Source organism: Hemiscyllium ocellatum, chromosome 43 (genome assembly GCF_020745735.1).
Source record: "Hemiscyllium ocellatum isolate sHemOce1 chromosome 43, sHemOce1.pat.X.cur, whole genome shotgun sequence".
Lineage (NCBI taxonomy): Eukaryota > Metazoa > Chordata > Chondrichthyes > Orectolobiformes > Hemiscylliidae > Hemiscyllium > Hemiscyllium ocellatum.
This window is the reverse complement of record NC_083443.1, coordinates 5,433,034-5,460,938: the sequence shown is the minus strand read 5'-3', so window position 1 is coordinate 5,460,938 and position 27,905 is coordinate 5,433,034. Positions and strand designations below refer to the sequence as shown.

Genomic DNA, 27,905 nt, shown 5'->3' with positions numbered 1-27,905 from the left:
TAAACTGTGTCTGTTTCACAAGGGGAAATTCCTTTCAGTATCAAGTTTGCTCAGGATTTATATGTTTGCTGCCTTTAGCATTGGAGGGGCTAAATAACAGTAACCACAATGAACTATTTCATCTTGTCTAGAACAGTAGAAGTACATGACATGCCTGCACTCAAAGGGGTAAATGTAAAACTAATTATTTCAATGAGTAATTGGTCCACTTATGGAGGAGGTTCCTCAGTGAGACAGAGGAAGCAGTTTATGATAAATGACTCAAATAAAACTTTGATTGATTTATGTCATAAAACAAAAGAAGATATGAGTAATTTGAGATGTGATATTTGGCATGATGATTCAGAAAGGTCAAAGACTGGAAAAAGTAGATGTAACACCACTATTCAAGAAAGGATGGAGGCAAAAAAACATAAATAACAGTCATCTATTACCTTTGTTAGGAGGTCAGCAGAGATACTGTAAAAATTATAATGTGATCAAACAAAACCAAATAGTTTGTGAAAAGGAAATTGTCTTTAACTAACACGATCAAGTTTTTGAGGAAATAACAAGTAATGTAGATAAAGAGAACATGTAGATATGGTGCACTTGGATTTTCAAAAGGCATTTGATAAGCTGCCTCATTAAAGGTTACAATACAATATAAGAGCTCAGGATGTCAGGGCAACATACTAGAATGGATAAAGGATTGATTAGCTAACAAAAGCAGTAAAGATAAATGGGTATTTTTTTCAGATTGGCAAGCTATAACAGGGATAGTGCCACAGGGATCAGGGTAGTGGTTGGATCGAGGTCAGCCAGATGGACCTCATAGAGTATGAGTTTCCTGATTGGGGATGTTAACCTGGTCCAATCAGAGAGTCCTAGCTGTCAAAAAGAAAACGGGAGTCTACCGCAGTTAGGCGGTAGTGTGAGGAAAAGAAACGAAGAAAAAGAATTTTTTTTAATAAAAACACAACCTGAGCCGCCTCATGGGTTTTAGCTTTGACTTCTTAGGGATGTAAAACAGTGGGCCATTTATAGACTGCAGTTGCACATCATCCACCTCTTCTCCTTATGCACTGCCCAGACATGCTTTAGCATGCCCAGATGCCAATGGGCAGTGCAGATCTCCAGTGGAGGGCTCTCTATGTGGGAGTCCTCCCCTTTCTCTCATGGACCTGGGTTGGAGGGTGCTGCATGCAGCGGTCCCCTGCAACCCCAGATTGCTGTGCTTCACAGACTCCCAGTTCAACTGCTTGTTTTGTGGTGCTGTGGGAAATGTGGACCATGTATATATGTGGTGTGGGCATTTGCACTCCCTTTTTAGTTTTCTTCATGATCTTCTTTCTGTTTTTGGTTACACTTCAGCCCACACCCCTGATATCTGGCCACCTCGTGTGGACAGGGGAAGGTTGGTCAGAGGACCTCCTCGTGCATCTGTTCCTGGGCCTGGCCAGGCTGGCCACAAAGAAGTCCAGGCAGCAGGCCATGTAGGGGGTAATTAGGGCTAATTGCCTGCCCCTCTTCCCCAGTTATGTGTAGGCCCAGGATTCCCTAGAGAAAGAACACGCAGTGTTTAGGAACACTATCAAGGTTTTCAAAGAGAGGTGGGCACTGCGGTGTATGGAGTGCTTTATTTCCCCTTCCCTGCCGTCTCTTTCACTTTTTTGATCACTCAGCATTACCCTTTGTTGAGAAGGGTGTTGTTTGTCATTGTCCACTTCAGTGTTTCCTTCTTGGAATATGAATAAAGATTTATGCACTTGTTGTTCTTCACCTGCACACGCACACAAAAAAGATGGGATTCAGAATCCCGTCACTGGAGGTAAAAAAAAAGGAATAAACAGGAGATCAGAATCTCTTTGGTTCAGGTGACTGACTCTGAAAAAAATAAGAACAGGTGTGTCAGGGTTCTGCTCACTCCAGGAGCTGGGTCAGTGTCATGTGCAAAAGCGTGTGCTATCCAAAAAATGCATTGCAGAAATTCACCAAAGATCCTCAGACAGCACATTCCAAATCCAAGACTACTTGCATCTGGAAGGACAAGGGCAGCAGACATATGGGAACACCATCACTTCCAGTTCCCCTCCAAGCTACTGACCATCCGGACTTGGAAATATATCACATTTCCTCTACTGTGCGAGGTCACAATCCTAGAATGCCTGCCCTTATGACATTATGGCTCAACGCACAGCAGGTAGACTGCAGCAGTTCAAGAAGGCAGCTTACCATCATTTTTTCAAGGACAACTAGGAACCAGTGATGCCCACATCCCATAATTGAATAAATAAAAAAAGGGACAATAATCGAAAAATTGCGAGCAACGTTTGTAGTACACGGATTCCTGGAGGTGTTGGTCATAGACAATGACCACTTCCCAGCAGATTCCTCTAAGTGAGAGAGATAGTTTACTTCAGGGGACAAAGTTTGACATCAAAACCACAGAAACCCTGTATGGATAATAGGCATTGTCAACACAAGGTTAGGTTCCAGAATGTTCAAAGTTTGGGTAGGAGAGGTGATGATGAAAAAAGCAGATGGATTAAATAAAAGCTGCAACACCACAAATGGGACAGGAGCAGAACACATCTGGCCCCGAGGAACATCCTGTCAGAACACTTGGGTTCACCTCCTCTACCTAGCATTAAAGAAATGGAAGATGAGATGGACACAGCAGATGTAGCAGCCTTGACGTTGCTACCGCCTGAAAATGAACTTCGGGTGAGATACTCCAGGCACGCCGCCAGTATCCGAGGTAGAGTAGGAGGAACCGGAACTGGTGCGAAAATGCCCCAAGGAAAAAGCAATAGGAAAAATAACAGGAGGGATGTAGTGAATGGAACGAGGTCAGCCAGGTGGACCTCATAGAATATGAATTCCCAGAATGAGGCTGTTAACCTGATCAAATCAGGGAGTCCTGACTGATGGATATAAACAGATTGATACCGCAGTTAGGCGGTAGTGTGGGGGTTAGAAAAAAGAAAATGAAAAGAAAATGAAAAAAAGAAAAAAAAACAGATTGTCAGGATTCCGTTCACTCTTGGAGCCGGTTCTGAGATAGCTGGGTCAGTGAAATGCACAATGCATGTGTAAATAAATGGTGACTTGGTGGAGAGATACTGACCTTTGCGGAATTATTTCAATCAGTGCTGGGGCCTTAGTTTTTCACAGTGTATAACAATGATCTGGATGGGGGAGTGAGTGTACGGCAGCTAAGTTTGCTGATGACCCAAGGTGGGTAAGATATCAAGAGGAAGTACAGAGTCTGCAAAGAGATATGGACAGGTTGAATGAGTGGATGAAAAAGTGCCAGATGCAGTATAATATGGGAACGTAGGAACTTTTCTACTTTGGTAGAAATATCAGAAGAGCAGTACTTTTGTTCAATGGAGAGAGACTGCAGATCTCTGAAGTTTAGACAGATGAGGGCTTCCTGGCTTACAAGTCACAAAAAGTTAATACACAAGTAATTAAGAAGGCAAGTGGACTGTTGCCGTTTCTTGCATGTGGAATGGAATATAAAAGTAGGTAGGTTTTATTGCTGTTGTTCAAGTACTTTGTGAGACCACAGCTGGTGTACTAGCTACAATTTGTTCTTATTTATATAAGGATATAATTTTTTTGAGCAGATCGGGGAAGGTTTATTTTACTCATTCCTGGGATGAAGGACTTTATTATGAAGCACAGGTTGAACAGAATGATCGTTTTGAGGACAATCCTGAGTTACTGAACTGCCTTGACAAAGGACAGCCAGATCATTGGATTTGGCATGGTCCAGTTTTACCAGAAGATGAAGTGTGTTCTGTGGAAGGGCCACTGGAACCGAAATGTCAATGCTGATTTCTTTCCACAGATGCTGCCAGACCTGTTGAACTTTTCCATTAATTTCTGAATTTGTTCTTCGACTCATGAATTACTTATTATTTACAGGAAAACATCAAAGATAGCTCACAAGCATCTATGCAGAGAAAAGGAGAATTCAGAGTTCTGAAGAAGGAGAATCAGGCTGAAAATTTAACTGTTTCTCTCCTGACATACTGCATATTTCCATTTTTTTATATTCACTAACTTTAAGGTTTATTCACCAGCATTTCAACAACCTTCTGGGCCGGGACCATTTTTTCTTTTCAAGAGAATAAGTTGCAAACATGAACCAGCCAATCAGTTGCAAACACTACAAAGAGCAAGCGTCATACGGTAGTACATAATCACAGTAATACTAAATAAAGACATATTATGTTGAAGCTTTTGTTTTTCTAGTAAATTGACAAGAAATACATAAGTAAACCATGTACATAAATGCACTGACTGACCCAACCAGCCTTTGCTTGCAAAAGTCAAAATAGTATCCAATATGAAATGTGATTCCACAATTAGACAGCATTTGCTAAATAATCAAAGAGTGCAAAGAATAATATTACCGATTTAGGATTGTCAGTCAAGCTCAGTGTGGCTGAATTGAACACACTGAAGGCAGAAACAAGATACATTTACACAAAACACCTACTTAAACTCACCAAAATATGCGTAATCCATTTGCTAGCTCATTTCTCACCATAATGCATTGATGATTCGGAATCAAGTCCCATTCAAAATTTCAATAAAACGTAGCAACTAACTACTATTCATTATCTAATTGGCACGTTTGTCATGAGAACCCTGCTACTAATTACAGCCCACATGCCACCAATCAGCAAACTCCTCTTGTACAGAATAGTTATTTTCTGTTGGCATTAATATTTCTTGCAAATTATCCTAATGTATGCAAGACACAAAATTTCAACATAATGTGTCCTTCCACAACAAAACAAAAACAAACAGCAGGGGCAGTTGAGTAACAGGTAAGCTCAAATAATTGGGCAGGTAGTTAGGCAACCTGGAACAGATTGGAGATTTTCACCTGTTCAGCTAGTCAGTGATATGATGCAACTTGTAGTTAGACCAGATAGGAAGTAAATGGATTCAGTGGTAAATATTAGAAATGAAAAGGAAGTGAAAAAATTGTAGTAAATGTTACTTAATTGTTCACTAAGTTACAGATAAGTCACATGAGAATTTTGTGACACTCCTGTGAGAATACAAATGCTGCACACTATCAGTTAGCCCCAGGTTTGTTCTGCTTTGATGTAAATATGCTGCTAGCATATAGAAAAAACATAAAGAGGACAGGAGTCCCTTTGAACCAAGATCATTCAATCTTTGTCTGGAATATAATCAATAATGGACCAGCCACAGTCTTCTAGGTAGAATATTCCAAAGATTCCTCACAGGATGAAGAAATTTCTCTCCAAATCTGTCTGAAATGCTAGTATATCATCACACTATGCCCCCAGTTAGAGTCATGGAGTTATACTGCATGGAAGCAGACCTTTCGGTCCAACTCGGCCGCATTAACTAGATATCCTAAACTGATTTGGCAACAATTTGCTCATATCCCGCTAAACCTTTCCTTTTCATGCAGCCACCCCCCAGCTGTCTTTCAAAGGGTGCAATTGTACTAGTCTCTATCACCTCATCTGGCAGCTCATTCCATACACTCACCACCCACTGCATGAAAAAGTTGCCCCTCGAGTCCTTTTTATACCTTTCCCCTCTCACCTTAAACCTATGCCATCATTTCTGATGAAGGGCTTTTGCCCGAAACGTCGACTCTCCTACTCCTCGGATGCTGCCTGACCTGCCGTGCGTTTCCAACACCATACTCTCAACTATGCCCTCTAGTTTTGGACACCCCCACCCTGGGGAAAAATACCTTGGATATTCTTCCTATCCATGCCTCTCATGATTTTATAAACTTCTAAGGTCACCCTTCAACTTTTGATGCTCCAGGGAAAATAGCCCCAGCATATTCAGCCTCTCCTTATAGCTCTGAGACATGGATTGTCTACGCCTCAAAGTGCTGGAGCAGTCCCACCAACACTGCCTGCGCAAGATCCTGCAAATCTGTTGGGAAGAAAGACATGTCATCACCAGCGTTCTCGATGAGGCCAACATCCCTCGCATCGGCTACTGTGGGCTGGGTATGTCCTTTGCATAACTGACACGAGACTCCCCAAGAAAGTGCTCTACTCTCAGCTCCGAAATGGCAGGTGAGCCCCAGGTGGACAGAAGAAACGCTTCAGTGATACCCTCAAAGCTTCACCGGCAAAGTTGTGGCATTCTCACCAACATCCTGGAAACATTGGCCCAAGACCATCCAAAGTGGAGGAGGTGCATCCAGGAAAACATCAAGCACCTTGACACCTGCCATCAGGAAAATATGGAAGCCAGGTGAAAACAGCCTCAGGACCATCCTGCCACACCAATATACCACCCATCCCTTCTCACAATTACCTTCTTCCCAAAATGTAACAGAGCCTGTGGAAGGCACATCAGTCTGTGCAGTCACCTATCTCAGTCATCACTGTGAGATGGAAAGAATATCATTCTTGCCTATAAGGGACTGTCAATGATAGCTTAAACCCTCCATTCCCAGCAACATAGAATATTTTCTAAATCCTTTCAGGTTTAACAATAGCATTAGTATAGCACAAAAACTAGAATTGAATGCAGTTTTCTAAAAGTGGTCGCACCAATCTCCTGTATAGTATCAGTATAGACAGTTGGGATTGAGTGAATTCCTAGAGAAGTATAAGTGCAGTGGGAATATACTCAAGAGGGGAATCAGAACAGCAAAAAGGAAACATGAGATAGCTTTGGTTAAATCCAAAAGGTTTGCTATAGAATCCAAAGCGTTTTTACAAATGCATTAAGTGCACAAGACTGACTAATGAGAGAATAGGGCCCCTTAAAGATCAACATGGCCATCTGCATGTGAAACCACAGGAGGTGGGTGAGATACTATGCAAATATTTTGCATCAGTATTTACTGTGGAGAAGGACATGGGAACTTGGGGAAATAAATAGTGATTTCTTAAAGTGTTCATATGACAGAAGAGGTGGTAATCGAGTTCTTAAACACATAAAACACATTAATCTTTGGGGCCTGAACAGGTGTATCCTAGAACTTTGTGGGAAGGGTTTGCAAAGTTCCTTGCTGAGGTATCTATCATTGAAAGCCACAGGTGAGTTGTTGAAAAACTGGAGGGTGGCTAATGTGATGCCATTAATTAAGCAAGGTGGTAAGGAAAAGCCAGGGAACTATAGAAGGGTGAGCTGACTTCATTGGTGGCTAAGTTGTTGGAGGGGATTCTGAGGGACTGGATTTACATGCATTTAAAAAGGCAAGGACTGATTAGGAAGAGTCAAAATGTCTTTGTGCATGAGAAAGCATGACTAACTTAATTGAGTTTTTTGAAGAAGTGACGGAGACTGATGAAAGCAGAGCTTTAAAATGTTTTCTATATGGACTTCAGCAAGGTGTTTGTCAACATTCTGCATGGTAGATGGGTTAGCAAAGTTAGAATTCATTATGGAGCTAACCAACTGGATACAAAATTAACTTGAAGGCAAGAGACAGAGGGTGATGTTAGAGGGTTGACTTTCAGTCTATAGCCTATTGACAGTGGTGCGTGGCATGGATTGGCGCTGGGTCCACTGCTTTTTGTCATTTGTGTAAATGATTTTGAGAACATAGGAGGTATAGTTAGTAAGTTCGCAGATGACACAAATTGGAGAAGTGAACAGTGAAGATGGTTATCTCTGGACAACGGACCCTTGATGGGGCCAATGGACTGAGGAATGGCAGATGGAGTTTAATTTTGATAAATGTGAGGTGTTGCATTTTGCTAAGGCAAAGTCTAGTATCCCTACACGTTTAGTATCTCTCAAACTGGCCTAGTATTATCCAAGGTACTTGCAGCACCAAAGACGGTTGGGGAATTGGTGTGCCACCAGACCAAATTACTTTCACATATTTCAATCATGACAGTGCAAACCAGACCCTGACAATGAAAAAGCCAGCAGTTCATTGGAAACAGTGGCAAGAAAACTCAAAACATTATAAGTCAAGTGTTTGAAGGCAGACAATGTGGGTGAGATTTAAGTGAGTACTTTGCATCAGTATTTACCCAGTTGAAGGATATGGAAGATAGTGAGATTTGTGTGGAGCATGCTATTATGCTACAGCATTCCAAGAGCATGAAAGAAGTGGCATTGGGTCTCTTGAAGAATATTAAGGTGGATAAGTCCCCAGGGCCTGATGGTATTTACCTCAGGGTACTGAGAAAGGCAAGAGAGGAGGTTGCTGGGGCCTTGATCTTTGTATCTTCATTAGTTATTGGAGAGTTCATGGAGAACTGGTGAGTAGCTAATGTTGTTCCTCTGTTCAAGAAAGGAAATAGGGGTAATCTCGGAAATTATAGATCAGTCAGTCTCACATCAGTGGTTGAGAAACTATTGGGGAAAATTCTTAGGGATAGGACTTATTTGCATTTGAGAAAGCATGGCCTAATTAGGGATATTCAGCATGGCCTTGTGCAGGGAAGGTCGTGTCTTACAAACTTAGTTGAAATTTTCGAGAAGGTGACAATGGTGATCAATGAGCATACAGCAGTAGATGCTCTCTACATAGATTTTAGTACGGCTTTCGACAAAGTCCCTACTGGTAGGCTCATTCAGAAGATTAAGATGCATGGGATCCACATTGATTTGGCTGGGTGGATTCAGAATTGGCTTGTCCATATAAGGCAGAGGATTGTGGTGGTGAGTGTTTTTCAGTCTGGAGGTCCGTGACTAGTGATGTTCCATAGGAATCCGTACTGGGACCTCTATTGTTTGTGATTGGATGAAACTGTAAATGGACGGATTAGTAAGTTTGCAGATGATACGAAGACCTGTGGAGTTGTAGATAGTTTAGAAGGTTGTCAAAGGATACAGCGCGATGTAGATCAGTTGCAGATGCAGGCAGATGGAGTTTCATCTGGGTAAGTGTGAGGTGCTGCACACGATCAAATGTGAAGGAAAAGTAAACAGTTAATGGCAGAACCCTGAACAGCACTGATATACAGAGGAATCTTGGTGTTCAAGTCCATAGCTCCCTGAAAGTGGCCACGCAAATAGATAAGGTGGTAAAGAAGGTGAATGGCATGTTTGCCTTCATTAGTCGGTACAACAGTCAGGATGTCATGTTGCAGCTTTATAAGTCTTTGGTTAGGCCACATTTAAGAGTATCATGTTCATTTCTGATTGTCACATTACAGGAAGGATGTGAAGGCTTTGGAGAGGGTACAGAAAGATTTACCAGGATGCTGTCATGATTAGAAGGTATGAGTTATAAGGAGAGGCTAGAAAACTCTGGTTGTTTTCTCTGGAGTGGCTGAGGCTGAGGGGAGACTTGCTGGAAGTCTACAGAACTATGAGGTGCATAGAGAGTGTACATGAGGTCAGAGGAGATAGTCAGCAAAGTCAAGTTAACAGAACGGAGATTAAAAGAAAATGTAATGATATATGTAAATATGTCAAAACTCTGCCACATTTTGGTGAGAAAGATGTTGAAGCTTTTTTTAATTTCATTTGAAAAATTGGTTAGGTCTGAGTATTTATGGCTAATGCTAGTTCAGACTAAATTGGTAGGCAGAGCTAGCGAGATATTTGCTGCATTGTCAGATGAGGTGTCAAGAGAATATGAAGAGGTTAAACGGGTTATCTTAAGTGCTTATGAATTGGTACCAGAAGCATATAGGCAGCGGTTCTGAAGAACAAAGGAGGAACCAGGTCAGACTTATATTGAGTTTGAAAGAATTAAATGTAATTATTTTGATCAATGGGTGTGTGCTTTGAAAATAGATAGGACCGTTAAGGCTCTAAGAGAGATTATTCTGCTGGAGAAGTTTAAAAACTCACTTCCAGAGATGGTAAGAATTCACATAGAGGAACAGAAAGTTCAGCAAGTGAGAAGGGCAGCAGAATTAGCAGATGAGTACATGTTGGTGCATAAGACAAGCTTCCGGCCAGAATTTCATCCTGTGAGGGATAGAAGTTGGGAGAACACTACCAAACCAAGAGTCGAGCGCCTTGGTAAGATTTTACCACAGATGAAAGAAGCCCAAGAGGGTGGACAGGAGGTGAAAGGCCTCAGGTGTTTTCATTGTAATGGAGTGGGACACAGAAAATTACAGTGCTGATGGTTTCAGAAGGACACTGGGAAAAGGTGTTTTCACTGCCAGAAAGTGGGATACGTAAAGACACAGTGCTGGTCGTTAAAGAAAGACGCTATGGGAAAAGATGTGGTAAAAGAAGCTAAGCCAGTGGCATCAGTGAAGGTAGTAAAGGAGACCCCAAGAAGAGCTGAGCAGCTGCAGGAGAGTGGAGAGTGTGTTGCTGGAAAAGCACAGCAGGTCAGGCAGCATCCAAGAAGCTGGAGAATCGACGTTTCAGGCTGGAGCCCTTCATCAGGAATGAGGCCTCATTCCTGATGAAGGGTTCCAGCCCGAACGTCGATTCTCCTACTCCTCGGAGAAGCCCAAGAAAAACCAAGAAACTGAGGAGTTAAAACAGAAACATCCTGGTATTTTCCCAGACTGTGTAGTAACCAGATCCCACTATCATAAGTCACTGCACGAAGTGAAAAGTAAAGAGAAAAATGAAGAAGTTGAGGTTCAGTTAGCAGATATCATTTGCCGTAATGATGCAGGAAAAACCTGAACAGGCAGAGGGTAAGACAGGAGTGTTTAATTCTGAAAGGCGAAGAGACTTGCAACAGCAAGACAACAAGATAAAAGATATATATGTGGATGCATACCCTGAAAAGGAGGCAGAGAACACTCTGGAGGGTTATTATCTGAAAGACAGAATCCTCAGACGGAAATGGAGACCACTGCAGATTAGTGCAGAGGAGAAATGGGCCAAAGTACACCAGATTATGTTGCCGGTAGCATATAGACAGGACGTGTTATACGGGTAGCACCTAGAGGTACGAAAGACTCAAGCTAAGGTACAAAAATATATTTATTGGCCTGAAATGCACAAGGATGTGGTTAACTTTTGCCATATGTGCCATATATGCCAAACGGTAGGCGACAATAAAACCAGTACTTTTGTTTCCAATTTGAAGAACCTTTCATGCAGGTTATAATTGATTGTGTAGGTTTCCACCCGAGAAATAAAAGTGGGAACCAGTACTTGTTAACCATAATGGATGTGACTGCCAGATTTCCAGAGGCAATTCTATTAAGGAGTATCAAGGCAAAAAAGGCGGTAGAGGAGTTAGTAGCTTTCTTCACACAGTACAGGTTACCCAGACAGATTCAGTTGGACCAAGGGTCAAATTTTACTGCGAGGCTTTTCAAGGAGGTTATGGATAGCTTAGGTATACAGCACTTTAAATCCAATGTGTATCATCCTGGATTTAGAAAGGTGGCATCAGATGTTGAAGACAATGTTGAGAGCACACTGTCAGGATTACCCAAATGATTGAGATAAAGGTATCCCACTCATATTAGAGATGCCCCAAATGAATCTACTCAGTTAACTCCCTTTGAGTTAATATTCAGTCATGAAGTGAGAGGCCTTCGAAATTAATTACAGAAAGATTGACAGGATCAAAGAAATCTCATCATTAGATTATGTGTCAGAGGTGAGGGAGAGATTAAATCGAATAGGTGAGTTAGCTAAACTGCACCTACAGAGGGCACAGTGCAGAATGAAGCAGGTGGCAGGTAAAAGCTCTGAGACTCAGGCGTTCTCCTAAGAGAATAACATGTCAGGACTGTTACCAATGATAGGAAATCCCTTCAAAGCCAGGTTTAGTGGTCCCTTCAAATTGAGAAAAAGTCGAGTCTGTTGAACTATTTTGTAAAACTATTTGCCAGATAGAAAAACAAAGTATCGGGTATATTATGTGAACATGCCGAAACCATATTATATGAGAGAGAAAGAACTGGAGAAACAGGTGTTAGCTACTGCCCCACAGAGGGAGGAATCAAATCCAGATGATATGGATTTTGAGGTGCCTCAAAATAGATTAAGAAATGAAGAAGTCCTTGAGGAGTGGGACAGATTCATAAGCTATGTTTCTTAGGAGCATAGAATAGAGTTGAAAGATTTGTTACTACAGTACAAGGACATAAGTAAGAATCAGGTGGGGAGGATTAATGCTACTGGACATGAAGTAGATGTAGGGAATACTGCTCCAATAAAACAACATCCGTATTAGCTTAATCGCCTCAAAGCCAGACAGGTCCAGATGGAGGTGGAGGCCATGCTCGAACAGGACATCAAACCAAACCAGAGCGAGTGGAGTTCGCAGATCGTCTTAGTTCCCAAAATGGACAAGACTCAACGATTCAGCGTGGTTTATTGGAATATCAACACGTTATAAAATTTGACTCATATCCAATTCCTAGATTGAAGGACTGTATCGAGAAAGTCGGACAAGCCAGTTACATCACCAAGTTGGACTTGATTTGTCGTTACTGACAGGTACCTTTATCACAGACGGCAAAAGAAATTTCTGTGGTGGTAACCCCAAACGGGCTATATCAGTTTAAAGTGAAGTTCTTTGGAATGAAGAACGCGCCCGCCACATCCAAAGACTAATGAATATAGTTATGCTGGGTTAATGAACTATGCAGTCTATTTGGACGATGTGGTGATCTTCAGTTAGTCCTGGAAAGATCACTTGGTACAGTTGGCAGAGCTCCTTGAACGACTACAAGAAGCAAAACTGGTGATAAACTTAAATAAAACGGAATTCGCGAAAGCAGAGATGATGTTCTTGGGACATAACCTCGGTCATGACCACAATCTGCTTACATTCTTAGAATGTTTTAAAGATAAGAATATGAAATTATTTCGTTGGATTCTTATGTTACAGGCTTTTAATTTGAAAATCATACATGTTGCAGGTCGAAAGAATGTAATCGCAGACGCGTTATTGCGGACTTAACTGATAAGAGTTTAGATGAAGTTTGTCTTTATTTAATGCTTTATGTATATGAACACAGGTATATCGGAAGAAGTTAAGGTGAACTTATGTTAAAGTTATCTGTATATTAGGATAATGTGTTTAAAAAGTAGAGAGAAAAAATGAAGCCATCTTTTCATTATGATGGTTTATTTTTTCTTAAGGGGGGAGGTGTTATGAATATGTTGGTGTACCTTGAAGAGAGTTTAAAGCAGCAAAACTACCGGACAGCACTAAGTGTTCTCAATAAGGCAACACCGTAGGTAACACTGGGTTAAACAACTCAAGTAGTTCGTTGCCTGGAGTCAAAAACAAATTTGTATCCAGCCACTCAGTTTAAGTTATACCCTGATATAAAAAAATAACAATTTCCAATCAAGTTTGAATTGAGTATATTAACAATCTTAAAAGCCAATGCAATGCTCTGGGGTAAAAGACTGGGGGAATTTGAACAGTTGAGAGGAGAACTGCCACAACCCAACCTGTAAACAGACTGCTTGAAAATAGCTCTCTCTTAAAAATACCTTTTCTAACAACCCAGGAAGTACTTGATGCAATCAGACAGCTTCAGAGCGGTAAAGCACCTGGTGCAGATGGATTTCAGGTTGAATTCTACAAAGAGTTTACAGGAGTATTAGCTGGTCCACTTACAGAACATAGAACATTACAGCGCAGTACAGGCCCTTTGGCCCTCGATGTTGCACTGACCTGTCATACAATCTGAAGCCCATGTAACAAGAATCCAGAGACAGTATATTCCTGTCAGGGTGAAAGGGAAGGCTGGTAGGTATAGGGAATGCTGGATGACTAAAGAAATTGAGGGTTTGGTTAAGAAAAAGAAGGAAGCATATGTCAGGTATAGACAGGATAGATCGAGTGAATCCTGAGAAGAGTATAAAGGAAGTAGGAGTATACTTAAGAGGGAAATCAGGAGGGCAAAAAAGGGACATGAGACAGCATTAGCAAATAGAATTAAGGAGAATCCAAAGGGTAATTAGGGAGAGAATAGGGCCCCTCAAAGATCAGCAAGGAGGTCTTTGTGTGGAGCCACAGAAAATGGGGGAGATACTATTTTGCATCAGTATTTCCTGTCGAAAAGGAGATGGAAGATATAGACTGTAGGGAAATAGATGGTGACATCTTGCAAAATGTCCAGATTACAGAAGAGGAAGTTCTGGATGTCTTGAAACGGTTAAAGGTGGATAAATCCCCAGGACCTGATCAGGTGTACCCGAGAACTCTGTGGGAAGCTAGAGAAGTGATCGCTGGGCCTCTTGCTGAGATATTTATGTCATCGATAGTCATAGGTGAGGTGCCGGAAGACTGGAGATTGGCAAACGTGGTACCACTGTTTAAGAAGGGCGGTAAAGACAAGCCAGGGAACTATAGACCAGTGAGCCTGACCTCAATGGTGGGCAAGTTGTTGGAGGGAATCCTGAGGGACAGATGTACATGTATTTGAAAAGGCAAGGACTGATTCGGGATAGTCAACATGGCTTTGTGCATGGGAAATCATATCTCACAAACTTGATTGAGTTTTTTGAAGAAGTAACAAAGAAGATTGATGAGGGCAGAGCAGTAGATGTGATCTATATGGATTTCAGTAAGGCGTTCAACAAGGTTCCCCATGGGAGACTAATTAGCAAGGTTAGATCTCATGGAATTAAGGAAGAACTAGCCATTTGGATACAGAACTGGCTCAAAGGTAGAAGATGGTGGTGGTGGATGATTGTTTTTCAGACTGGAGGCCTGTGACCAGAGGAGTGCCACAAGGATTGGTGTTGGGTCCTCTACTTTTTGTCATTTACATAAATGATTTGGATGCGAGCATAACAGGTACAGTTAGTAAGTTTGCAGATGACACCAAAATTGGAGGTGGAGTGGACAGCGAACAGGGTTACCTCAGATTACAACAGGATCTTGACCAGATGGGCCAATGGGCAGATGGAGTTTAATTCAGATAAATGCAAGGTGTTGCATTTTGGGAAAGCAAATCTTAGCAGGACTTATACACTTAATGGTAAGGTCCTAGGGAGTGTTGCTAAACAAACAGACCATGGAGTGCAGCTTCATAGCTCCTTGAAAGTGGAGTCAAAGGTAGATAGGATAGTGAAGAAGGCATTTGGTATGCTTTCCTTTATTGGTCAGAGCATGGAGTACAGGAGTTGGGAGGTCATGTTGCGGCTGTACATGGCATTGGTTAGGCCACTGTTGGAATATTGTGTGCAATTCTGGTCTCCTTCCTATCGGAAAGATGTTGTGAAACTTGAAAGGGTTCAGTAAAGATTTACAAGGATGTTGCCAGGGCTGGAGGATTTGAGCTATAGGGAGAGGCTGAACAAGCTGGGGCTGTTTTCCCTGGAGCGTCGGAGGCTGAGGGGTGACCTTATAGAGGTTTACAAAATTATGAGGGGCATGGATAGGATAAATAGACAAAGTCTTTTCCCTGGGGTCAGGGAGTCCAAAGGGATAAGATATAAAAGAGACCTAAGGGGCAACATTTTCACACGGAGGGTGGTATGTGCATGGAATGAGCTGCCAGAGGATGTGGTGGAGCCTGGTGCAATTGCAAAATTTAAGAGGCATTTGGATGGCTAAATGAGTAGGAAGGGTTTGGAGGGATATGGGCCGGGTGCTGGCAGGTGGGACTAAGATTGGGTTGGGATATCTGGTCGGCGTGGACAGGTTGGACCGAAGAGTCTGTTTCCATGCTGTACATCTCTATGACTCTACAACCTACTCATATAGTCAGGGCTGCCTCCCGCCTTCATTGAGAGAAGTGAATATTTCTCTCATTCTCAAAAAAGGAAAAGACCCAGAAGATTGTGCATCATACAGACCAATATCTTTGCTAAATGTAGATTTTAAAATTCTTTCTAAAACATTAGCATTGAGGCTGGAGAGGGTATTGCCATATATCATAAAAGACCACCAGACGGGGTTTGTCAAGGGCCGTAGATCATCTATTAATATTAGAAGGGTTTTGAATGTGATTCAAGTCTGTCATCAGGAACGAATACCAGGAATAGTAGTCTCGTTGAACGCAGAGAAGGCATTTGACAGGGTTGAGTGGTCATACCTGTTCTATACACTGGAAAGGTTTGGCGTTGGAAAGGCATTTGCTAAATGGGTCTTAACATTGTATAATGACCCCAAAGCCTCTGTGATCACCAATGGTTTAGGCTCGGATAGCTTCAGTGTGGATAGGAGCTGCCGTCAGGGATGTCCTCTCTCACCGTTACTATTCACGCTAATAATTGAGCCACTAGTGAAAGCTATACGGGCTGATTCTAATATAACGGCACCCAAGGGTTGGCACGGGGGGGAGTAAACATAAAATTACCCTTTATGCAGATGATGTTCTCTTTTTCTTAGTAATCCTTTGATGTCCGTGCCTTGCCTGATCCAAGTTATTAATTTATTTAGTGCATTCTCAGGTTACAAAATTAATTTCTCAAAATCGGAGGCCATGCCAATACGTGGTCTCGCTAGTATGTCCCACTTATTGGATGGATCTCATTTTCCCTTTCAGTGGTCTCTGGAGGGTTTTTTATATTTAGGTATTTTTATCACCCCAGTATTTGGTCAGCTGTATAAGGTCAATTTTGTGCATCTACTGGAAAGGATAAGGCAGGACCTTCAGCATTGGGGGATCTTCCAATTTCTTGGCTAGGTAGAATAGCTCTAATTAAAATGAATGTCTTGCCCCATCTCTTATACTCTATGAGAATATTTCCGGTGATGTTGCCAAGGCCGGCACTGCGCAAATTATATGGTTGGCTTGGTTCTTTCATCTGGAATCATAGACGGCCCCTCATTAAGTTAAAGAAGCTATAGCTTCCACAAGCAAGGGGAGGGCTGGATTTTCCAGACTTTAGGAAGTATCAGCTGAGTTCTCTATTATGCTACATAGCCGATTGGGTCGCGTCTGACCCGCAATCAATCTGGCTGGACATCTAGGCTTCTCAAACAAAGTGTCCTCTTATTAACCTCTTATTTTTAGATGAGATGAAAGTCATTATGGATCATTGTAAAAACCCTATAGTATTAAAAACAATTAAAGTCAGAAAGATAATGCAGCAAAACAAAGATAATTCACATAAAACCTCCACTTAAAATCCTATAGTGGGGGCATGGGGTTTTCAACCGGGGCTCACAGACACCACATTTAAGTCCTGGAGGTCCAGGAGTATCTCCTGTTTAGGGGATCTGTTTAGTGAGGGGGTCATGAGGTCTTTTGAACAGCTACACCAGAAATTTGGACTACCTAACGGAGACCTCTTTCGATACTTCCAAATTCGAGGTTACATACAGAAGAAGACTACGTTATTAGATAGACTTTATAAATCAGATAGGGAACAAAGAGTGCTGTGGCCAATGGGTTTACCCTCGGTCAGCACTCTCTATCATTTATTACATAATGAAGTTTCGCAAGACATGGAATATTTGCTTAGAACATGGGATCAGGAATTGGGGTTGGAAATATCCACAGAAATGTGGGACGGCATCTGGGAAAATGCCAGAAAAACCTCCATCTGTAATAGAACCCAAGCCATTCAGTTAAAGATACTCCATAGGACTCATATAGCATCGGAACAATTGGCAAAATTTAGGGCAGGAGCATCTCTAATGTGTCCCAAATGTAACATAGAGGTGAGCACTCTCACACACTGCTTATGGACATGTCATAAGATCCGCAAATACTGAGTCAGAGTAGCAATGCTTTGACAGAAATCTTGGGAGCGGAAATTACAGTAGATCCAGTATCTCCTCCTGGGCTTTTCGAGCTTGCCTTCTCTGGATGTGCATGGGAGGAAATTATTTTCAATTCTCTCCTTTTGTGCAAGGAAAAATATCTTAGTAAACTGGGTAACTAAGGACCCTCCAGGACTTTCAAATTGGTATAGGTTGGTTATGGAATTTATTCCCCTTGACTTCCTTGCAAATATGGTGCACCAAAAAAACGGAATTATTCTATAAAATATGGCAGCCCTTCCTGAAATATATAGATACAGATATTTCGGCCATTTTGTCAAAGGCTTTCATCTAGTTGTGGTAGCGGTTCTGGCTGGTCCAGGGGCCCTTGGGGGAGGAATCCCGCATGAATACGGGTTTTATTATGACTTGATGTTAATTCGTTCCGAGCATGTACTTTACTATTTAATTACTATGTTATCCTTTTTTTCTCTTGAGTAATGTAAGATATTTTATTATACACTCTGGTTAGTTATAGGTTAGATTAGTAATTAGTTGAGTTTTGTTTTCTCCTTTTTTTCTTTATCTCTTCTTTTTGTCTGTTAGGCTTTGGTTATTATTTATTTAATATTTAATTGTATGTTTTTTTTTAAAGATATTTTTATTAGAAATTTAATATTTTGACAGATTTACAAAAATAAACAGAACTTTCAAGCACAAACATTAATATAAAAATAGATCTTAAATATATAATCATCAAAATTCAAAGGAATGATACTAAAGAAGAAAGAAAAACAATGAAACTCAGTTAACTACTAATCTAATCCACAATTATCCAGAGTGTATAGTTGAGTCACTTACATCCTTCAAACAAGAGAAAATGTTCTCTAATACACTCATAACAGTATAATAAAAAGGAAACTATTTCCAAACAATAAGAGCAAAAAAAAACATGTTTGAATGGAGATCCTCCCCCCTGTTCTCAGGGGGCCTTACTTCCTTTCTAAAGGTCCACCATATCCTCTCCCAAACAGTGTCCCACCCTTGACCCGGGCGCTCCTTAATAGGATTTAGATATAATACCGAGCTAGAGTTGACAGTGAGCGCCCCACCCCCACCCCTCCCCACCCATACCTGAGTATATCTGATACATCAATGCCACGTACAAACACACATAACTATAAAATTACAACTCCAACAAATTACAATTAAGTATAATAACATAAAATAGCAAGAGAAGACAACCCTGCTCCCAGAAGCAAAAGTAAAGTAGAGTAAAGTATCCACTTCTCCCCACGGAGTGTGGAGGAGGCAAGCCAACATAAATTGTCTCTTACGATTTATTTAAACGAGTCTAAAAGTTCCTTAGCCTCTTCTGGTGATCTAAAATTATACTCGGATCCTTCGTGGGTAAAGCATAACGTCGCTGGGTAGCGTAAGGTGTATTGAATATTTAAGTTCCTTAGACATTTCTTCACCTCATCAAACGCCTTCCTCCTTCGTGCCAAAGCCGGGGAGAAGTCCTGAAATAACATAATCTTGGATCCTTCATGAATCATAGCTTTAGGATCCTTTCCAAGATTTCTGGAGGCATCCAGGAGTATCTGCCTCTCCCTATAACTCTGCAGCCGGAACAGGACCGGGCGTGGGCGCTGGTTTGGGCCAGATCCGCGTACTGCGACCCGGTAGGCCCACTCCACCCTTACCCGGTCAGTTTCAGCCCCCAGGTTTAAAAGCTGGGGCAACCATCGCTCCAGAAATACTACTAACTGTCCCTTCTCTTCTTGTTCAGGGAGGCCCAGAAGACGGATATTCTTTCTCCGATTTCTATTATCCAGGACATCCATGTAGATTTCAAAGGCCCGGACTCTCTGCTCCAGAGCTCGCACCTGTTCTGCAGCTGTTTGTGCTGCAGCCTCGGAGGTCGTGGCCTTTAGCTCCGCCCCCTCCACTCGGCCCTGTAATTCCTCGAGAGCCTGGCTGTACTTTTGTAACTTTTCTTCGAATGCATTCCATCTCTGTCTGGATTCTGCAATGAAATTGACGAGTGTCGTTTCCAGCCTGGCAATCATCTCTTCAAGGCCTGTTTTTACATCAGCTGCAGCAGGAGGAGAGGAGGGTGGGGGAGGGGTCTTTGTTTTCTGAGAGCTGCGGGATCCCTTTGGTTTACTCATTATCCACTTAATATTAAACTGCTTAAATAGAATAGTAAGCAGCTAATTAAGGTTAGAAAATTTTTTTGGGTGGTTTGGTAAGTGTGGTGGGGGTGAGTAACTCACTTTACCCAGGTTTTGGGAAGAGCACTGTAAACTCAGACTTGCTGAGTCGCCGCCATCTTGGATCTCCCCTAATTGTATGTTAATGTTTGCATTTGCGTGTACTATATTGTAAGTTTGTAAAAACATGTAAAATTTTCAATAAAATATCTATTAAAAAAAATTTTAAAAACCTTTCGATCAGTAACCTGTAAGGCAGACATTCCTAACAAGGAGAAAAGATGACACAGTAAGATCCAAAGACAAGAATCTACAGCTGCCTGGTTTTGAGATAAATGTTGTTCTGTAAATCTTAATTGGGAGTTTTATCGGACTAGTATTATGGAAGGGAAGGTTAGAGAAAGAAATTATAGGTTAGAGAAAGAAATTGTAAATAGTGGTTAGTTCACTCTGTTATACTTTAAGAAATAGAGTTGTTCATTTTTACTTTACATAGTTCTTGGCCACTTGAATTTTTCCAGATTACTACACAAGATAAATCAGTTTTGACAAAGGGTCAGTTAGACTTGAAACGTCAGCTCTTTTCTCTCCTTACAGAAGCTGCCAGACCTGCTGAATTTTCCAGCATTTTCTCTTTTGGACAGGATAAATATTTTGTGTTGCTGGTTTTAAATTAAGCAGGAGAGTTTACTCCATGTAGTAACATCACTGAGTTCTTTGAGAAGGTGACCAAAAAGGTGGATGAGGGTAAAGCGGTTGACGTGGTGTATATGGATATCTGTAAGGTGTTTGATAAGGTTCCCCATGGTGGGCTATTCACAAAATACAGAGGCATGGGATTGAGGGTCATTTAGCAGTTTAGATCAAAAATTGGCTAGTTGAAAGAAGACAGAGGGTGGTGGTTGATGGGAAATATTCACCCTGGAGTTCAGTTACTAGTGGTGTACTGCAAGGATCTGTTCTGGGGCCACTGCTGTTTGTCATTTTTATACATGACCTGGATGAGGGCACAGAAGATGTGTTAGTAAATTTGTGGATGACACTCAGGTTGGTAGAGTTGTGGATAGGAACAAAGGATGTTGTAGGTTACAGAGGGACATACTTAAGCTGCAGAGCTGGGCTGAGAAGTGGCAAATGGAGATTATAGTGGAAAAGTGTGATTGAAGGAACAACAGGAATACAGAGTAGTGGGCTAATGGTAAGATTCTTGGTCATGTAGATAAGCAGAGAGATCTCAGTGTTCAGGTACATAGATCGTTGAAAGTTACCGCCCAGGTTGATAGAGTTGTTAAGCAGGTATATGGTATGTTAGCTTTTATTGGTAGAGGGATTGAGTTTTGGAACCATGAGATCATGCTGCAGCTGTATATAACTCTGCTGCACCCACATTTGGGGTATTGCATATCATTCTGGTCACCGCATTATAGGAGGAATGTGGAAGCTTTGGAAAGGGTTCAGAGGAGATTTACTAGGATGTTACCTGGTATGGAGGGAAGGTCTTACAAGGAAATACTGAAACACCTGATGATGTTTTCGTTAGAGAGAAGGTTGAGAGGTGACTTAATTGAGACACACAAAATAATCAGAGGGTTAGATACGGTGGACAGTGAGAGCCTTTTTCCTAGGATGGTGATGGCTAGCAGAAAGGGGCATAGCTTCAAATTGAAGGGTGATAGATATAGGACAGATGTCAAAGGTAGTTTCTTTACTCAGAGTAGTAAGGGTGTGGAATGCACTGCCAGAAACAGTAGTGGGCTCGCCAATTTTAAGGACATTTAAATCGTCTTTGGATAGGTCTATGGATGAGAATGGAATAGTGTCGCTTAGATGGGCTTCAGACTGGTTTCACAGGTCGATGCAACATCGAGGGCCAAAGGGCCTGTACTGCACTGTTATGTTCTGTGTACTATAGGGTTGACAGTTAAAATCTTTTTCCCAGAGTTGAAATGTCTAAAAGTATGGGGCATGTATTTAAGATGAAAGGGGAAAGTTTTTTTTTAAACACAGAGTGGTAGGAGTCTGGAATGTACGGCCAAGGAAGGTAGAGGCAGCTACATTATGGACATTTAAGAGACTTTAGATAAGCACATGAATATGCAAGGAATGGAGGGATATGGGACAAGGGCAGGCAGAAGGGATAAGTTTAATTTGGAGTCATAAGTTTAATTCGGCACAACATTGTAGGCTGAAGGGTATGTCCCTGTACGTAATTGTTCTGTGTTCTAAATATAAACAAGACTTCACTGTGTATATTATGCAATAAAATGTTCAAGAAAAATAACACAGTTCAAAAAACCATGTCCAAAATGCATATAGATTTGGCAGAAAAAATTTACGTCAACAAAATTACATGTCTAATATCAAACTGAACTCACAAACAGCAAAATTTGAAATAATTTGTTTTGCTATTTGAGCTGGTGCATTTGGCTAGTAACAAAGAGGCTTGGAAATTATTTTTAAGTCACCATATTCTTGCCAGACCATAGGGCTGCTTTCTCTTTGGAGAGACACAACAGATGGTGGTTTAAGTCACTGCATTGTTCTAAAATTGATACTTTATAACCTCAAAACTATTTTCAAATGTTTGGATGCATTTAATTGACTAAATTATACCTATTTGTACACATGTTGAAAACAGTGGCCTGACCACCACAAGTTTGTAATGAAATCCTATTGGAAAACCATTTTGGACTCTCAAGCCCGGATAAATAATTTCTTGGTATCTATCCTTGAAAGAAGCTCACACGTTTGAATAATATTACTGCTCATTCTTCTAAATATCTGAAAAATGTTTTCCTACTGATACTCCAACAAGTTTTTCAATTTGAATTGAATTCTGTTTTTTGTCACATACTCAAATGAATACAGTGAAAATTCTACAAGTCGCCACTTATGGTGCCATCTTAGGTACAAAGGTACCTCAGGAAAGAATCTCAAGTACACAGCAAAACAAAAAAGTAAAAGAAGCAAAACAAAGTTTTTAAAAGTTAAACATTATAGTCATTTGTCCTATAACGTGGAAAAACACTGAAACACAGCTAACATTTATCACCACAGTCCACAAGTGCCTGGCCATGCTGGGATCACACTTCTCACAAGGGAGTAACGCTTCAGGTTCAGCCTCGCGCCCCCCTCCCAACCTCCCACCGCTGCCCTAGGCTGCCTGCTCTTGCTGCCTTGAAGCCTGTTCCTTCAATTGCTGTTGCCACAGGAAGTTTATTCCTGCTTCCACCACTGCCAAGCATTCCAAGTTGACTGCTCCCACTCTCGCCGCCAGCTGCCTGCTCTCACTCTCACCTTTCACCATCCCAGACTGCAGGCTCCTATTCTCACTGCAGCTGCCATTTATTGCCTAAAGTAAATCCAGAATTGCTTTGGCATGTTGGGTTTGCCAAATGCTGCATTTTAGAATGTTATGCCGTCTTATTTCAATATTGACTGTATCATAGTTAATATTAGGAAAACTGAAATTTCGCATGAGCACAGTTTCTACTGGTTTTGCATTTGTTATCTCGGATTTGCTCTTCCATCTCCCTTGAACTGTTTGGCAGTCTATAATAGGAATTCTCAAAACAATTTGTTCAAAGATGTTATTACTAATCCCTACAGTGCAACTGCCTTTTTTTTCCTTTAATTCAGCCCGTAGAACCTAATTTGTCAATTGTTCAAATATATCAATTGTTTTTGTGGCTGTGATTATTTCTTTAATCAATATTGCCATTCCTCCTCCTGTTTTATTTCCCTCTGAGCCTTGTCAGAAAATGTTCTAATCAGGAACATTAAGCTGCTATCCCTGCACCTCTCTAAACCAAATTCTGTATTGGTTTAAAAAAAACATACTTTCATGTCAACTGGTGCCCTTACTTTATCTACCTTGTTCATTCTACTCCTTACAGTTAGGTTCCTATCATTCAGTATACCTGGATTCCATTTTTGTCACAAAGTTGTGCAGCACGGAAACAGACTCTTCTGTCCATCTTCTCATCTTGACCAGATATCTAAATTAATCTAATCCTAATGCAATCATTTGGCCATAGCCCTCTAAATCCTTCCTATACAAGTACCAATCCAGATGCTGCAATTGTACTTGCCTCACCACTTCCTCTGGCAGCTCATTCTACACATGCACCACCAACCACTGTGTGGAAAAGTTGCCCTTTTTCTCTCACTTTAAACCCATGCCCTCTAGTTTAGGACTCCACCACCCTTGGAAAAAGACATTGGCTACTCACCCTTTCTATGCTCCTCATGATTTTAAAAAAACTCTCTTCAGCCTCCAATGCTCCAGTAAGAAAAGCCCCAACCTCATCAGCCACTCCTTATAGCTCAAATCCTCCAACTCTGGCAACATGCATATAAATCTTCTCTGAACCCTTTCAAGTTTCACAACATCTTTCCAATAGCAGGGAGACCAGAATACTAAGTGACCTAACCAACGTCCTGTATAGTCAACATGACATCCCAACTCCTATGCTCAATACGCTGACCAAAAAACCCAAGGGTACCAAACACCTTTTTCACTACACTGTCTGTGACTCCACTTTACAGATCTCAGTAAAACATTTTTAAAATGACCTCATCTTAGTCACTGTTACAGATTTACATGAAACTTTGAAATCTTAATTTTTTGAAGCCTGAAAAATACTTAGCTGATCAGGCTCTACAATCCTGACACTCCCAGCTGTGAGTAGTCCCAATTTTGAGGTCTTGACAATGCCAGCTTGAAATTTCATTTGGTTTTTCTTGGATCCAACCCCTAATTCTCGTGATGCTTGTAATTTCAGTCAGTCCACTGCTCGGCTTTTTTTGATGTTGTTTCTCATTGAGCTCTGGAGCAGCTCTCCAACCACAACCTCTGCTCTCTCCCTTTCCTTCCGACTAAAGTATTGTTGTTTTTGATTTTTCTTAATATTCCAGAGACAAAGCAAAACTTTTAAAAACAGTAATTACTGCTCCGAGAAATCAAGGAAACCAGCTCCAGTGCTGAAAAAAATGGCAAAGAGCAGCTCTTACAACCAAATAATTGAGCAAGAATGCAAATCCACTTCCATTCTTCAACTTTTGCTTTGCCTTCCAAATAGTCATGCTCGTATTCTGCCCTACATTTTGAGCTCGGCTTTTCTCCCTTTACAGGCTTAGCCTTCCATTCCCCTAGCCTTCCCTTAAGTAAGAGAATCTTAGCAGAGGAGAACATTCAGTCCAAGACAGTTCTGACAAAATGAAATGAACTAAGACGTTAACTATTTCTCTCTATAAATGCTGCCAGGCCTGTGCAGTTTCTCCAGCACTTTATTTTGCTTCAAATTTCCCGCTTCCATATTTCTTTAGTTTATTTTTATTCAGTCCATCATGTTAGGCTAGTACTTTGAAAGAGATACAGTAACCAGATAATCCTATTCCCCTGTTCTTTCTCCATAACCTTGCAATTTCCTCTTCAACCATTTTGCCAATTTTGTTTTCAAAGATACCGATTGGTTCCACCAACCTTACAGGCAGTGCACTGCCAATGATGGTAACTCACTGCATTATTCCATCCCTCATGCCCTCTTTGGTTCTTTTAACAACTACTCTAAACCTGTGTTCTTGAGTTACTGACCGTTCTGCTATTGAGGCAATTGTGGTCACTGTGAGGTAAATGTGAGGCATTTGATATGTTTCCCCATGGTAAGCTCATTCATAAAGTCAGGAAGTATGGGATACAGGGAGATTTGGCTATCTGGATTCAGAATTGGTTGGCTGGCAGTGGTTGCAGATGCAAAGTATTCTGCCTGGAGGTCAGTGGTGAATGGTGTCCCACAGGGGTCTGTTCTTGGGCCTCTGCTCTTCGTAGTTTTTATAAATAACTTGGATGAGGAGGTTGAGGGGTGGGTTCGTAAATTTGTAGTTGACACAAAGATTGGAGGTGCCGTTGATAGTATCGAGGGCTATTGCAGGCTGCAGCACAACATAGACAGGATGCAGAGCTATGCTGAGAAATGTCAGAAGGTGTTCAACCTGGATAAATGCGGAGTGATGCATTTTGGAAGGTCGAAGTTGAATGCTGAATATAGGATTAAAGACAGGATTCTTGTCAGTGTGGAGGAACGGCAGGATCTTGGTGTTTAAGTGCATAGATCCCTCAAAAGTTGCCACCCAAGTAGATAGGGTTGTTAAGAAAGCATATGGTTTTCTGGCTTTCAGCAACAGGGGGATCGAGTTTAAGGGCTGCGAGGTTTTGCTGCAGGATTCTTGGCAGTGTGAAGGAACAGAGGGATCTTGGTGTTCAAGTGCACAGATCCCTCAAAGTTGCCACCCAAGTGGATAGGGTTGTTAAAAAAGCATATGGTGTTTGGTTTTCATTAACAGGGGGATCAAATTTAAGAGCTGGGAGGTTTTCCTGCAGCTTTACAAGACCCTGGCGAGACCACACTTGGAATATTGTGACCAGTTCTGGTTGCCCTATTATAAGATAGATACGGAGGCTTTGGAGAGGGTGCAAAGGAGGTGCAAAGGATGCTGTCTGAACTGGATGGTTTGTCTTACGAAGAGAGGTTGACTAAGCTCAGAGATTTCTCTCTGGTGAGAAGGAGGAAGAGAGATGATCGAGGTATACAAGGTAATGAGAGGTACGGATTGAGTCAGTAGTTAGAGACTTTTCCCCAGGGCAGGATTGACTAGCATGAGGGGTCATCATTTTAAGATATTAGGAGGAAGGTATAGAGGAGACATCTGAGCTAGGTTCTTTACGCAGAGAATGCATTGCCAGCAGTGGTGGTGGAAACAGAGTCATTAGGGACATTTAAGCGACTGCTGGACATGCACATGGACATGAATTGAGGGGTACGTAGGTTAGGTTATTTTACTTTAGATTAGGAATAATGCTCAGCACAACATTGTGCGCTGAAGGGCCTCTTCTGTGCTTTTTTTTTAATGTTCTATGAATACTACTTCTCCTTACTGAATCAACTGCAATAACTTCTCTTCATTCGCTCTTGTACAATCACATCTGGTGTGTCTTTCTTTATTTCTGTTCTGCATGCAGTCCCTCATGAGGTGAGCTATTTAGTCCATCAAACTGGCCATTCAATGAGAACATGGCTGATTTGTAACTTATCCCCATAAATGTTTTGGTCCCATACCCCTCATCTGTATTCTCTTTCTTTCCCCTTCCATTTTTTTCTTGAAATTGTCCCTCAATAAAGTCTGGTTTGCCCAGCCCAGATTCTCTGTCTTTTCCTAATTACATTCAACATGCTGAGGAAAGTGAATGAACAAAGAAGCATTTCAGCAGATCCTTTCCATTCTTCTCTAAACTATTTAGAAAGTTGGTCTTCTCTTTCACATTACACAAATGAAACTCCAAACCAAACTTTTCACAAATCACATTTAGGTTTTTTGTTCAGATTTTCAACTAGCGACTTTTATCAAATACAGCCTTTTCCATTCCTATTCTTGTGCTTACATATTATACTTCCTAAACATCCAGGTTCTTGTTCCCACTCTCATCCTTTTATGAGCAAATATTTCTTGGTGATTTTGAAATAGAAATAGTACATTAATTTTGTAAATCTTTAATGTTGCACTCTACTCAGGATTTAAAAAGCTGAGGTAGGACTTCTAGTCCTTTCTATTGTAGTCCCCTGGCTATAATGGCCAGCAATCTGTTAATCATTTTGATTATTTTTGGTACCTATTCAATCATGAGCTGCCCTTTGCAAATTTATGTTGGCTATCTCTGATCAGTTGAACATTTAGAATGCATTTGGATATTTAGGGCTGAAATTTACCATTTTTTGGCCATGTTTCCCTGGGTGAGATTCATGGCAGGTGGTCCACTGTGGCCCACATAAATTTTCTTTATGCAATTTTCTGTTCTTCAGTTAATTAGTTATTCAACCGGCTTCTTCAGTGCCCTTCTTTTGGAATTGTGCAGCAGGGAGAAGCTGAAGTGCTCATGGTGACATCCATTATGATGCCATATTTCAAGCCCAGCTCCATAGCAGCTCAGATGATGCAGCAAGCCAGGAACTATCCTGCACTGTTCCTCTGAGGTAAGTGGTCCAGAAAATCAAGTTTCTCCTCAGTTTGCTGATATAAACATTGGTGGGTAGCAAAGCAGGCCATGCCACCAAACTCAGTCACTGGACTCAGGTATGGCCCAGGTTAGTATAGTGTCCTGGATGAAA

The 27,905-nt window shown here is 41.3% G+C and overlaps 1 protein-coding gene across 6 annotated transcripts in view; it reads right to left on the bottom strand.

Annotated features, from left to right (window-relative positions):
• The window catches only part of LOC132835063 (primary cilium assembly protein FAM149B1-like), a 209,422-nt gene that overhangs the window by 165,979 nt on the left and 15,538 nt on the right, over positions 1-27,905 (bottom strand). The gene's annotated exons all lie outside the window — the stretch shown is intronic.